This window comes from Mauremys mutica, chromosome 1 (assembly GCF_020497125.1).
Source record: "Mauremys mutica isolate MM-2020 ecotype Southern chromosome 1, ASM2049712v1, whole genome shotgun sequence".
In the NCBI taxonomy this organism is placed as follows: domain Eukaryota; kingdom Metazoa; phylum Chordata; order Testudines; family Geoemydidae; genus Mauremys; species Mauremys mutica.
Genome location: NC_059072.1, coordinates 237,345,846 through 237,361,588, shown reverse-complemented (window position 1 = coordinate 237,361,588; position 15,743 = coordinate 237,345,846).

Sequence of the window (15,743 nt, the reverse complement as noted above, 5' to 3'; positions counted from 1 at the left end):
TTACCTACAGCATAAACTGCTGAAGATATGAGTATTAAATTTAATGTATTCAGTGAATTAGTTTACTTTGTTTAGTTTATAGCTTTAAACTTAAACTGTTGCTAAAAATGTCCCCTACTAATACCCATAACAAAATAAACACTGTTCACAAACTGAATCTAAGGATTATAAATTGCAGTTCTTTATACAGAGATTCAGATTTATGAATCATTTCTAACATGTTTCTAGTTATAGTGGACCAACTTCTCATTAATACACATAATAGCACCTGTCCCAAGTCAGTATTTCCATTGACTTTATAGGAAGCTGGACTGTGCTCCAAAGGTACATATCACTGAAATAGCAATGCAATAAAACATTTTTTAATATTGTACAGCCCATTGATGCCATAGTCACATCATGACTGAATGTGTAGAATGAAGTCCAGGCTGGGATCTAGAAACCCATTTGTCTTCCACAACTACTATGAGGTATTGCAGATCCAAGATGTCTCACACATAGAGCTAGGCCACCTTTTTACCAAAAGGTAGAAAGAATTACTAGAGATCATTTTCACATAGAAGGAGATTGCAAAACCTGTCCTTCATTCATTCAAACTCTCCATTCCCAAAAATCTGCCTTCCTTCTTCATTGTTTTATACTGCATTTATTCCAGCCCAGAAATAGAATAAATTGTTGGCATATTCCATCTGGAGTGTCTATACATTGAGGTGGTGAGCCTACATAGAGTGTGTCTATTGGTGTAGCATACTTATTTTCTCCCTGACCACACTCCCTTTTCTCCCTTCAAAATACAGAGACAGTACACATATAGCTCTGTTATGCTGCGATTTTTCCTGCCTAGCAGAATTTGTGTGAATTCCATAAGCAAGCAGTTCCTGACATGAGCCACATTACAACTGAGGTCTGCAGATTTTTGGCCATACACATTGTCATAAGTTTTCTCAGAACTTGACTCACTACTTTTTGTCATAGTTGTTATTAACACAGGTTTCAGAGTAGCAGCCGTGTTAGTCTGTATCCACAAAAAGAACAGGAGTTCTTGTGGCACCTTAGAGACTAACAAATTTATTTGGGCATAAGCTTTCGTGGGCTACAGCCCACTTCTTCGGATGCATAGAATGGAACATATAGTGAGGAGATATATATACACAGAGAGCATGAAAAGGTGGGAGTTGTCTTACCAACTCTGAGAGGCCAATTAAGTAAGAGAAAAAACACAGAGTGTAGTACATAAGCATTGCATGGTATATTAAAAAACATGCTGAGCCAAATTCTCATTTACACTAAAGTCCATTTACCCCACATTGCCAGAGTGGTGAAAATAGCAATGAAAATTAAGCCCCACATGTCAAATCAAGAATCCATGGACAATAAAGTAGGAACAGGGTCTATGGTGAGAGCTATAAGTAAGAGCCTAGTTCTATAATAGGGTAACTTTTGTGACATCAAACAAATCAAACACCCTCTGTGGGTTTATTTTTAACTATTTTTTTTTCCATACGCAAAGAGGAACCATAGACTTTCAGTCTGATTCACTTATGTTAGATCCAAGAAAAAACAGAAGTCTCCATGAGTTTCCATGAGAGAGCACAGTATGTGTTTCCTTAGCAATATGCTGCATCTGTTCAGTCTTACAAAATAGCAGCTACCCCTTCCTCATTACTCCCTCAGGCCTTGTCTACACTACAAGACTATTTCGAATTAACTTAGTTCGAATTTGTGGATTCGACCTTATGAAGTCGAATTTGTGTATCCATACTAAATACACTAATTCGAATTTCTGAGTCCACATTCATGGGGCCAGCATCGACTTTGGAAGCGGTGCACTGTGGGAAGCTATCCCACAGTTCCCGCACTCCCCGCTGCCCATTGGAATGCTGGGTAGAGCCCCCAATGCCTGCTGGGGGAAAAAATGTGCCGAGGGTGGTTTTGGGTAACTGTCATTATTGAACCGTCACTCCCGCCCTCTCTCCCTGAAAGCGCCAGCGGGAAATCTGTTCGCGCCCTTCTCTTGTCAGTTACAGGGCGTATGCCACAGCACTGCGAGCATGGAGCCCGCTGCGATCATCGCTGCACTTATGGCCGTTGTCAACTCCTCGAACCTTATCGTCCACCTCTTCCACAGTCAGCTGCTGAGAAATCGGGCTAGGAGGCTCCAGCAGCACGGTGAGGACAGGAATTCACAGAGTGGCGCAGACCTCTCACAAAGCAGGTTACGCCGCGCCGTGGAGATCATGGTGGCAATGGGTCAAGTTCATGGTGTGGAACGGCGATTCTGGGCCCGGGAAACCAGCACGGACTGGTGGGACCGCATAGTGCTGCAGGTCTGGGATGAATCACAGTGGCTGCGAAACTTCAGGATGCGTAAGGGCACTTTCCTTGAACTCTGTGACTTGCTGGCCCCTGCCCTGAAGCGCCAGGACACACGGATGCGAGCAGCCCTGACTGTGCAGAAGCGAGTGGCCATAGCCCTCTGGAAACTTGCAACGCCAGACAGCTACCGGTCAGTAGCGAACCACTTTGGCGTGGGCAAATCTACCGTGGGGGTTGCTGTGATGCAAGTAGCCCACGCAATCATTGAGCAACTGCTCTCAAAGGTAGTGACTCTCGGAAACGTCCAGGACATCATAGATGGCTTCGCCGCGATGGTATTCCCAAACTGCGGTGGGGCTATAGATGGGACTCACATCCCTATCCTGGCACCAGCCCACCAGGCCAGTGAGTACATTAACTGAAAGGGCTACTTTTCAATGGTGCTGCAAGCACTGGTGGACCATAGGGGACGTTTTACCAACATCTTCGTCGGGTGGGCGGGCAAGGTTCATGACGCGCGTGTGTTCAGGAACTCTGGTCTGTTTAGACGCCTCCAGGCAGGAACTTTCTTCCCGGACCACAAAATAACGGTTGGGGATGTGCAGATGCCTACAGTGATCCTCGGGGACCCAGCCTACCCGCTAATGCCCTGGCTCATGAAGCCCTATACAGGCGCCTTGGACAGTGAGAAGGAACTCTTCAACTACCGGCTGAGCAAGTGCAGAATGGTGGTGGAGTGTGCTTTCGGACGTCTTAAGGGGAGTGGCGGAGCTTACTGACTCGCTTGGACATCAGCGAAAAGAATATCCCCGTAGTTATTGCTGCTTGCTGTGTGCTCCACAATGTCTGTGAGAGCAAGGGCGAGACCTTTTTGGCCGGATGGGAGGTTGAGGCAAAACGCCTGGCTGCTGTTTACGCTCAGCCAGACACCCGTGCCGAAAAACTATCCCAGCGGGAAGCGCTGTGTATCCGGGAGGCTTTGAAAGCAACTTTCCTCGGAGAGCAGGGTAACCGATGACTCTACACTTGATTTTAAGAGAAGCTGATCCTGGGCCTGTGTCTCTATGTGTTGAGTGAGATCTGCAGTTACATACGTTTTTAAACAAATTAAATGGAACACTTATTTTTAATAAATCTTTCCTTTACTTTGCATTTCTGTTCAGGGTTTGAAACATGGACGCATACTGTGCTGGGTACGGTGTGCACTGATGTACAGACCGCTTGTACAATACAGGACGGACAGCCTCCTGCTCCTACATAGGTCTCTGGGGTGGGGGACGGTTTCAAGTGGTTGTGCATGTAGGGGTGGGTTTGCAGGAAGGGGCGAGTGGTGCCGTCTTTGCATAGGGATTTGGATGCAGGCTCTGGGCTGTGGGTTTGGGCGTAGGAAGGGGTGAGGGGTGTGGGGGAAGGGTGAGTATCTGTCCGTGGATGAGGGCTCTTGTTGGGGCTCAGGGCAGCGGAGAGGATCGCGCCTACGGTGGAAGTGCATGGTAAGGACAGCATGCCTTAACATTAGGGGGTGGCAGGCGCTAGGACCGTGGACAAGCGTACACATCACAGAATGACCCGGGGCAGCATACACCACACAGAGTGACCCTGGTGACTACTGAATGCAGTCTGTGTGTGACCTGCAGTTGATCCTGCCCCCGATAGTCTGTACCCTGCTAATGTAGGCTATCCCGTGCAATTATAAATCCCCTGCCCCCCCCCTACATACACAGTCTTCTGACACGAAAGACGTGACGGAAAGAGTGAACAACAGCAAACAGCTTTTATTAATCTACTACATAGTGGGGTGATGAAACTTGGATTTGGGACTGGGTGATCCTGTAAGGGAAGTGCTTCTAAACAGTTATAGCGTCAGAGGTGTGTGGAACATTAGCGCTCAGCTGTGGTGCAGTGACAGTTCTCACGGCCCCTACCGCCCCTCCGTCTTGTAATTTTCGGTGAGGGGGGGACAGGACTTCTTGGCGTTGGAGGGTGGTTGCAGATACAGTGCAGGGGGGCTCTCTCCTCCTGCCTGCGGTCCTGCAGCACATCAACAAGGCGCCGGAGCGTGTCCGTTTGCTCCCTCATTAGCCCAAGCAGCGTTTGAGTCGCCTGATGGTCTTCCTGCCGCCACCTATCCTCCCGTTCGATGTGTGTGCGATGCTGTTGACATAGGCTCTCCCTCCACTGTCTCTGCTCTGCCGCCTCGGCTTTGGAGCAGGACATCAGTTCCGCGAACATCTCTTCCCGAGTCTTTTTCTTTCGCCGCCTAATCTGAGCCAGCCTCTGCGAGGGGGATGCCGGGGCAGTCCGGGAAAGAGCAGAAGCTGTGTGATGGGAAACAGTAAATGATTTCCTTGAACAGATACATGTTTGCGAACAGTGAACACAGTCTAGTCAGTTTCTCTGAACAAGACCATACAGGGCACCAAGTCTCACGAGATCTCAGGAAAAGTTCGAGATTTCGGAATACGCTCTCATTGGCGGCGCCATTGCACAGGAGAGCGGACAAGCGGGGAGATACAGCATAATCCGTCTTGCAGACAGTCCTGGTAAGCCTTAAAGTAGATCATGCTTATCAGTTAGTGGATAGCTGTGCTCTCCTGCTAAAGGCAATCTGGAAAGCAGAAAGGCTGAGCCTTTTCCAGCCCCTCCCGCCAGTGCACGGGAAAGATCAATGTCTGCTTGTTCTCTGTGGCCTCCAGCACGTGGCTGTTAAGCGAGGGTCGTTGTTGTGCAACCTAATTGTAAACCGTTAACAATAGTAACAATACACTAATTGCCCGACTTAGATGCAGCCTGTCCAGACCGACATCACCCTGAGGCGGGTCACTCGCAGTCAGAGAGAGCGGATGCTACTGGAAGCCCTGCACAGACCAGGACCATATGCAGCAATGCTGGTGGAGGCGATGATTCCTCTCTACATTAGGATCTCCTGGCGCGGAAGTGTGTGCTTCCATGGAGCACAGAATAAGGCACCTCTCCCCAGGAACCTCCTGCGGAGGCTTTTCGAGCTGCTCTCTGAGAGCTTTCTTGAACTGTCCCAAGAGGATTATTGTTCAATCCCTATATGTGTGGACCTACTATTTATATAGTTTGACATGTAAAATTTTGTATATAGTATTTCTATTTTTTCTATACCCGTTTTTTAAAAAATAAAAGTTTCCATGTTTATAGCACTTACCGCCTGATCCTTCCCCTGATTCTGAGTTCGGGTTAACGGGCGGGGAGGGTTGGTAGGGGATCTCTGTGAGGGTGATGAAGAGATCCTGGCTGTCAGGGCAAGCGGTATTGTGTTCGCTGTCTCCTTCGCCGTCCTCCACAAACCCTTCCTCATCTTCCCCATTGGCGAACATCGCCGAGGAACTGTCCAGGTACACTATGCCATCCTCAGAGTCCATGGTCACTGGTGGGGCAGTGGTGGCAGACCCACCGAGAATGGCATGCAGTGCCTCGTAGAAGCGGCATGTCTGGGGCTGTGCTCCGGAGCGTCCGTTTGCTGCTCTGACTTTTTGGTAACCTTGTCTCAGGTCCTTGACTTTCACGCGGCACTGCATCGCATCCCGGCTGTATCCTTTCTCTATCATTGCTTTAGAGACCTTCTCGAAGGTCTTTGCATTCCGCTTGTTGGAGCGCAGCTCCGAGAGCACAGACTCCTCGCCCCACACAGCGATCAGATCCAGGACTTCCTGGTCTGTCCATGCTGGGGACCTCTTTCTATTCTTGGATTGGCCGGACTCCTCTGCTGGAGAGCTCTGCATCGTTGCAGGTGCTGCGGAGCTCGCCCCGATGTCCAGCCAGGACGTCAGATTCAAAGTGCCCAGACAGGAAAAGGAATTCAAATTTTCCCGGGTCATTTCCTGTGTGGCTGGTCAGAGAATCCAAGCTCAGACTGCTGTCCAGAGCGTCAACAGAGTGGTGCACTGTGGGATAGCTCCCGGAGCTACTAAGTTCGATTAGCGTCCACACCTAGCCTAATTCGAGCTAGCCATGTCGAATTTAGCGCTACTCCACCTGTCGAGGTGGAGTACCAAATTCGAACTAAAGAGCCCTCTAGTTCGAATTAAATGGCTTCCTGGTGTGGACGGTTGAGCGGTTAGTTCGAATTAACGCTGATAAATTCGAATTAAAGTCCTAGTGTAGACCAGGCCTCAGATAGGGGCAGCTCTAGCCATTTCGCCACCCCAATCACGGCGGCATGCCGCGGGGGGCACTCTGCCGGTTGCCGGAGCCGTGGGACCAGCGGACCCTCTGCAGGCACGTCTGTGGGAGGTCCACTGGAGCCACCTGCCGCCCTCGCGGCGCCGGCAGAGCGCCCCCCGCAGCATGCCGCCCCAAGCACGCACTTGGCGTGCTGGGGCCTGGAGCCGCCTCTGCCCTCAGACAATAGCCCCTGCGGGTATGTTTACACTGCAGTTAGACAGCCACCTCTGGCACAGGCTAGCTGACTGAGAGTTGTGGACCTTGGGTTAAGGGGCAATTTAAGTGTAGTGAAGCTGTTTAGGCTCAGGCTGCAGCCCTAGCTCTGGGGATCTCTCATCTTGCATGAGCCTAGAGCCCAGGCTCCAGACCGAACATCTACACCACAATTAAACAGCCCTTAACCTGAGTCCCATGAGACCAAGTCAGCGGGCATGGGCCAGCTATGAGCTTTTAATTGCAGTGCAGACATACCCTGAGTGTTCTGAGTGTTTTCTTCTGCAGTTCAGGGTGCATTGGTGGTTTTCTGCAGGCATTAGGTATAAGGGAACAGAAAGTCCATTGATCAGTGGTAGTCAGTTTTATTCCACAAGTCATTAAGAGGAAGGTTTTTTAAGAGACTAGTGATTTTGAGATCTCATTTCTTTGGGTGCCTAGCATAGGACACATTAAAAGAGTCTGATTTTCACAGGTTGTATGCACACTTCTTTCTAAAAATTAAGGTGTCTTTAGTCGAGGCACTCAAAATCACTAGTAACTTCTGAAAATCTTGACCATAGGCCATCTATGTATTGGGGTCACCATCTGTAAAGTAGGGATGATGTAAGGATAATGTTTATAACATACTATGACAATGATAGCTATTTAAAAAAAGCATAAAATATAATCGGTGAAAATCAAAAAGGAAAAAATATATATACTCATAATTTCTTTTATGAACCAGCTCTTTATAAAGTAGATTACTAAAGGCTGTGATTAGTACAAACAGCTTTAAAAATTAGTTTCACCTTGCATTATCAGGAATCACCTTGACCACTCTATTGTGTTCTACGTTTGCATCCTAATGCTAATTGACTGACTTGTTCTGTTTAGATTGTGAGCTGTTGGGGGCAGGATCAGTGACATTTTTTCTGTTTGACAGCACCTAACATGTTGAGGGAACTACCAACCCCAACACATCATCTTAACAAAGAAATGTCAGGCTGTACATCTCTTACTTCATCAGGAGGCAAGAGCCTTACAGCTTGTCTACACTGGCAAGTTTTGTTGCCAAAAACTGCCTTTTGGTGACAAAACAGCGATAGTGTACACACTGCAATGGGACTTTTGTAGAAAAAAACGCCCAGTTTTGGTGACAAAAAACTTCCACCCCTGCAGGAGACTTTTGTCTTTTCCACTCCCTAACCCTAACCTTTTATTGTTGACAAACATCCAGTGCAGACACCACTCCCTTTTTTTAAAATTTTATTGGCCTCCAGAGAGGTCCCACAATTCCCATGCTGCTAGTCTGGTCAGCAGTTTGAACTCCGCTGCCCTGCAGCCAACCCCACTCCATCCTTGCAAGCCCTGAGAATTTTAAATCTCATTTCCTGCTTGCTGGCTTCCTAAATAGCTTCCCAGATAAGCATGGCTGGCTATTTCACCGAACACGCTCTGGAGGAGTCTGTTCAGTCGCAGCTGCAATTGACCCGTAGGGTCACATATGGGCAAATTTTTCGAGTCTTGTGCAAAAAGGGCTATGATCAGGATACACAGCAGTGCAGAGCGAAGATAAAGGAGCTGAGGCAGGCGTACCATAAGGCGTGGGAGGCAAACCATTGCTCCAGTGGTGCACCTAAAACCTGCCACTTCTATAAAGAGCTGAATGCTATCCTCGGTGGTGACCCCACATCCATCGCTGATAGCCCCGTGGATACTTCGGAGGCAGCAGAAAGAGAGGGTAACCCGGAATCTGAAATTCTGGATGAAGAAGTGGAGGTAGAAGAGGATGGGGTTGCCCGGTGGGGCAGGAAGCTAGGAACTTTCCTCCACTCCAGAAGTGCTCTATGGGGAGCAGGAAGCAGGTAAGATGCCGGGTAAATTGCTGTGGCTTGTGTAGGGAATTTAAAAGTGGGAGGCAGGTAGTGTTTTATGTGAGCTAGACATTGCCCTCTGTAGCATATAGACCGGGGTGAAAGCCGCAAGCATGCAGTAGTTGTGCCCTGGTTTCCCTGCTCACCCAAAGCAGTGAGATGTCAGCAAACAGGTTGGCTGCCTGTGATAAAGTGTGTGATAATTTTAGAATGAGTTCCCTGCAAAGCTGACCTGCAAGCCATGACCATTTTGTCCATATGCACAACCACCTTCCCCCCACTCCCGACACTCACCATGATTGGGGTGCTTGTGGAGCTGTGTGCCTGCCTAGAATCAGTGAGGAATTGATTGCTACTAGTTGAAAAAGCCCTTTATTACTGAAATGTTTCAATCGTTTGCTGGAATGTAACAATCCCTCTTCTGTGCATTGTCCACAGCAGCAGAGACCTTCAGGAACAAACCACGCACCCCTGCGAACTGGCTTTGGCAGATAAGGAAGAAGCTGAGACTCAGCAAAGAAGACATATTCCGGAAGGTGCTGCAGTGCGATGAGAGACAGACCATGGAATGCTAAGAGTGCTGGGAAGCCAATGCAACATTTGCTAGGTAAGCAACAGAGCAGATGATAAAAGTTATGGAGGATCAGACAGAGATGTTCAAGTCTTTGATACAGCTGCAGACTGAGCAAATCTGTGATCGACCTCCAGTGACCACATGCACATGTACAATTCTTTGCCAGCCCACCCACCTCTATGCCCACACATTCCTTTTCAGTTCACAGCACTCCTGAGTTTCCCCATCACTCCACCCTCTCTCACAGCCTGAACAATGATAGCTGGAGTTACACACAGTTGTGAAGTTTTACTCTTTTTAATAATAAATAAAGGCTAAGTTATTTAATGGTGCAGCTTCCCCCCCCCATGTTCTACAAAAGCGTATAACAATCAATTAACTCTCAAGAACAGGCTTCTAAAGCATTTTATTGTGTGGATCTCGGGCCCCAGAACTGTACATGGATGCACCAGGGAATCAACTCCAAAGCAGACATGTGTTTCTGCCCCTTATTGTCAAAGTGGTTCCTCAAAGCCTCTTTGATGTTAATAGCAGCCCTCTGGGCTCCTCTGACAGCCCTAGCATCTGGCTGTTCAAACTGTGCAGCCAAGTGCTCTGCCTCAGTGCGCGACACCTGAGCAAACATTTCACCCTTAGATTTACACAGATTATGCAAAGTGCAGCACGCAGCTATGACCATGGGAATATTATCCTTGGTAAGGTCTAGCCTGCCATAGAGACACCTTTCAAACATCCAAAGGCACATTCGTCTACCATGTGGCACCTGCTCAGCCTGTTGTTAAAATGCTCCTTGTGGCTGTCCAGGTGCCCTGTGTAAGATTTCATGAGCCAGTGCTGTAAGGTCTCCCAGGATTACTATGGGCATTTCCACATCTCCCACTGTGATCTTTTGGTCTGGAAAGAGAGTCCCCACCTGCAGCTTTCAGTATAGGCAAATGCCCCTGGTGATCCACCAGCACTTGCAACACCATGGGGATGTATCCCTCCCTATTGATGTATTCTGAGGCGAGGTAGTCTGGCACTAAAATTGGAATGTGTGTGCCGTCAATCGCCCCGCCACAGTTAGGGAAACCCATCTCTGTAAATTCATCCACTATTTCAGGATGCACATCAGGATGCAATTTATTGCCCTGCACACCAGGATGCGCCACACTCCATCTCCGCGTTCCCACAACACCTAGTGACAGATGGTGTCGCCAGGTACCATGGGATACTACCCACAGTGCATTGCTCACACTGTTGACAATGGTGCCCTGAATTTGGACATGACCTGTCAACAGACAGAGCAAATGTAGACTCACTTTGGTGACTTTGCTTTTGTTGACTTTTTTGTGTTTACATTAGTCTCATCGACAAAACTTACCAGTGTAGACAAGCCCTAAGTCTGGCAATTTTTTCCCCATCCTTACGGTTCCACCACCTATCTCCTAAATTTTCAACCACCTGCAAAATAGACTTTGTTGATTTCATTACTCAGAGTTATAAGTACAGTGATATAGAATGAGTTCCAGGTATTGCTCTGTACTTCAAACTCAGTACCTCATGGCCCATTAGTGGCTGAATCTTACCATATATTTTACAACTCCACTGGGAGTTCCTGAGCAGTCCCAATATTCAGATCTGGTCTCAGCCTATTAGGTCAATCTTCAAGCAATTATGAGCTTCTGGCTGCAATTGATCAGTCTAACTAGAAATTTTTGAATGCTTCTCATCTTCTCTTGTATCTGACACAAGGGAAGGAGTGAGCTAACTTTAAAACTTGTCTGTCAGGGAATGGAAGAAGTGATTAAAAAAAGCTTCCTTGTGACTTTCTTTAGGGGGCACCCTGTCCTTGTTTTTAATATAATTTCCTGGAAGCCTTCAACAAATTTCCCTGTAGGCTTTCCAAGAAAGCTGTAAAATGTAGGCTTGGCTGCCTCTGTCACTTTTACACATTTGCTTGTTATTTGATTTTTTTAACCTTTTGCTTTATGGCTTTGTGTTTCAACCGTTACCATTGTGATGATGAAGTTAAGGGTTTGCAAACTTTATGAGTGTAACTGGGCCTAGTTTCAAGTGTGCCTGGGCTGATTTATGTTTCTGCATCTAGACCACGTTGCATGAGTTCAACCGGCAAACAGGTGGAGTCTAGTGATTTTTTTAACTGCAAGTTTGAAACTAAAATACAGAGGTGAATAAAAAAAGTATGTAAGTATCACCAGTTCATCAGAAGGATTACAAATTTAAACCATAAGCTTTCACTAAAATACATATTGTGAAACCTGTTCTTAATTGACAACACAAAAGAGTGGCATACAAAAAGGCCCATTTTTTCCTTCCTAACTCACACTTGGTATCTTACTCTGACTGTAGTCCCACTGATATTATTATTCATGTAGGCCTTGATTCAGCAAAACACTTAGAGATGTGCTTAGTTTGACTTTGCGGGGAATTAAGCACATGTTTCAGTGCCTTGCTGTAAAGGTGTGGGAATACTCCACTGTTTAATTTGCTGAATTGGATCCTGGGTTTTGAGATCAGTGGGACAAATGGTGGAAAAAGATACTACTCAAGCTAACTCTGGGCTGGAAGCCAGCACCGCTTCTATCACAGCCTAACCCCACCCTCTTACCACCAAATAACTATTTATCTTTCACGGTGGTTGTTATTGTAACACTAATTATTGTCTGGGTGCTCAGAGCTTTCACATGAACATTAAATCTAAAGAAACAAACAACATGCCTAAGGGTTCCAAAATCAGAAAGGCTGCTTTTTAACCAGAGGACAATTTTTATTTTTTTTTACTGGAAACCTTGAAGATAAGTGGTCTCTTAACATGAGACTGCATACTCTGTGTGGTCATTATTTCAGGTGTTTCACAAACACTGTAGAAATCATGTTCTGTCTGGTTACTAAAAACAACTAAAAAGAAACATAAAACACTATTTCTTAACTTCCAACAATGCAGCAGACGATGGATTTCAATGCAATTCCAAGATATATTGGTCTCTACAGTGTGTGATAGTCTACACCTGAAAGTATTTCTTTTTCCCAATAAAGGAAATAAATTCTGTCCTTCCAAATCACAAACTGAAACAAAAAAACCCACACTTTTATCCCTTTAATTTTTATGGGTTTTGCTAGAGTGTTAAGTTTTGCTGCAGAATATATGTAACTGTAACATAAGATATACAATTTTTTAATAGATGGCTCCAGAGCACAGTAGTAGATCAAATGTAGTAAGAAGATATGGGAGATTTCATCAAGCAAAATGAAATTTCAGTCACAATATCTCAGACATATAAGAATTAAAACTAAAAAAGACATCATTAATATATCCAACATTCAAAAACATATATCACAGGATGAATCACAACAATTTGAAGCCTACTATATTTATGGCAATATTAGATCCAATCCTGTACTTCCTGACCATCAGTTAATTCCATAAAGTTAAGAGTATGTTCTGGTGCTACAGTGTTAAGTCTTGTTGTATTTAAAATATATTTCAATTAATCACACTAACATGTAGAAATGTAGTAATCAATGAGATAGAGCCAAAGACAAATTTAAAGAAGAATGACTAAGCATAAGGAAAGTTGGAGGCTTCAGGAATAAGACGTGGATCCACAAAGGTACTTAACCACCTAACCCAGGGCTGGCCCTATGGAGATGCGGGGCCTGGGATAACTCCCCCTCTGGCCCAGCCCCCACTCCACCCCATCCTCCAAGCCCCCCCACCTCTTTCCAGCTTCTGCCCCTTCCCTCGAGCAATGCCGGGAGCTAGCGGGGTGGAGCGGGCTGGGACCAGGTCACTCACTGCTGCTGGTGTAAGGCCCCCCACTAAGTCTCCCCAAGCACAGCGTCCTCCAAAGTGCAGGGCCTGGAGCAGTTGTCCCGGTCTGTGCATGGACGGGACAGCTCTAACCTAACCCACAGATTTAGACACCTAAATCCCATTTTTAGGTGCCATTCTGATCCATGAAACCCCACCTTGGCTGCTACCAAACAGCATAAGTGGCTAAACTCACTCAGCACCTATGCTTTTTTTTCCAGTAAAAGTTCCCTAGGCACCTATGTTTCTGCCTCTGGGCATGCACACTGCTGCCTCCCTCTAGGTGTCCAGATGCCTGCCTCCTGCCTAAGCCCCAGATTGATCCACAAACTAGGGAAAATAGGTAGATGAACACCCATATTGCATGCAGGGTCCGATCTGATTGGAGTGCTCACAGGAACCTAACTCCACACAAATTGGGGGAGGGGAGGAATTCCTTTATAAGTCTTAGCCTAATGGTTTGGGTACTCACCCCAGATCAGAGAGACCCCAAGTTCAAGTCACCACTCCACCTGATGAGGCAAAGAGATTTGACCAGGGATCTGCCATCTCAAAAGTGAGCATGCTAACTACTGGAGTATGGTGTATTTTGACCTGGGGATCCCTCATTCTGTCCTGTGGAAATCATTCTACTTTAAATAATTGACTAATTAAATATTATTTGGGCCACAGAAAGAGTGAGGACCATTCTGTAGTCCAGTGGTTAGCAGACTCAGCTGAGAGGTGATTGATCCCTGTTCGCCTCCCTTCACATCAGGTAGCGGGGGGGAACACCAAGTGGTGGCCTCCCACATCCCAGATAAGTACCCTAACTACTGGGCTAAAAGTTATGAGGGCTGTTTTGTGTGGAGTTACATAGCCTCTGAGTATGCCAACCACATCCATCCTTGAAAGCAAGATAGGCGCTTGTTCCCCTATCTTTCCGCAGTTCATGAATCGCAAGCAAAGATAGGCACCTTCCTGCAGCCTAGACTTAGGTGACTATCTCTATGAGAGGGGTGTGGCTTAGGACACATCCTTTTTATCAGTATCTCCCATTGGCTAGCAATGGAGATAGCGGTGGCACCTGAGACGATCTGCCAGAGTTCCCAAAATTATGAGTTACTGTTACCCTTCTCAGCCTTACCAGATGAGAGTTTGCCACTGTTAAGCTATGTATCAGCTCCCTGATATGCTGACTTGTCTGCCCTGCCAGCAAACTCTTCAGGACTGCAAGTAACAGCAAACCTGGACTGCAAGTAACAACCAGTGAAGCTCAACTTCCGAGCAGAGTCCACCCTCTGACTGAACACTCGCAGAGGTTATTAACATCTGTACTCTCTTAAAGAATAAGTACCCAGCAGCTTATTACCTTAAATGGGGTTAACACACAGTTTTAATTACAACATTGAACTGGTTTATAGTAAGGGCATGGCTACACTTGCAGATGTAGAGTGCTTTGAGTTAAATCAGCCTTCGTAGAGCACAGTAGGGAAAGCGCTGCACTCTGTCCACACTGCCAGCTGCCAGCGCACGGGTGTGGCCACATTAGCAGCTCTTGTAACAGCAACAGAGAGCAGTGCATTGTGGTAGCTATCCCAGCATGCAAGTGGCTGCAACATGCTTTTCAAGTGGGGAGGGTGGGGTGGAGTGTGACAGGGAGTGTGCTGTGTGTATGTGGGGGGGGAGAGAGAGTGGGTTTTTGGGGGGCTGAGATTATGTCAGCATGCTGTCTTGTAAGTTCAGACAGCAGCAGACCTCCCCCTCCCTCCCGCCTCTCTCTCACACACACTGCATTCCACAATAACGGCTTGCATGCCGGCTGTCAGAAATGGAGCTTTGAAAGGGCATTTCCGCATTCCTACAGGAGTTCAAAACAATGACAAGAGTGGCCACTTGACTTAAGGGGATTATGGGATGTTTCTGGAGGCCGAGCAGAGCGCAGTAATGCAACACGTTGTTCACACTGACGCCCGTGCATTGTAGCCAAGGCACAGCAAACGTTATTCCTCTCACCGAGGTGGAGCACCAAGAGCGCTCTAGTTGTGGAGTCAGAGCGCTTTACGTGCCTTGCCAGTGTGGACGGGAGTGAGGTAGTGCACACAGGGCTCCTTTATTGCACACTAACTCGCAAGTGTAGCCAAGCCCTAAAAGATATTAAGAGGGCTTTCCCTTCATCCTCTCCTCCAGTTCTTGTCATGCAGATAGAAAGCAGAAGACCAGAAGTCCGAAGAGTAGGCAATGAAATGTTTAGTGTGGTTAGTTTCCAGCAAGCATGTGTCCCATAACTCTGATGCTGCAGAGCCTTGTTTCTCAGTGTCCCTCTCCCACTCCTCAGCAGGCATAATTATACCTGAAATGCACACCCACAGTCCCAACCATTACAACTTATAGTCATGTTCCATTTTAGGTCTGGGGTTTTCATCCCACCTCTTTTGTACCCCATGGGAGGGGTAAGGAGTGAGGTTGTGTTACAGTCAGGGACAGGCATTTCTTTGGTCTTTTAGTGTTTTATCTTCTCCCAATACCCTTTTGCCCCTCCAGACTGATTGCTTGACCTTGCCTTGAGATAGGGTGTAGTGGGGTGGTCACCCACTCCTGCCTTGAAGGGCTTGAAATCAGCCCTGAAAGAGGGCTGAAGTGGTAAAAGCAGCCCTGGAGAGGGCTTCAGCTCTGAATGCTGGACTGATTGGGAAGCAGTCAAAGCTGTAGCCGGCTCAATAAGGGCCCAGCTGGCCCTATATAAGAGGCTGGGAGCCAGGAGCTAGACAGTCTCTCTCTGCCTCCAGAGAGAGAG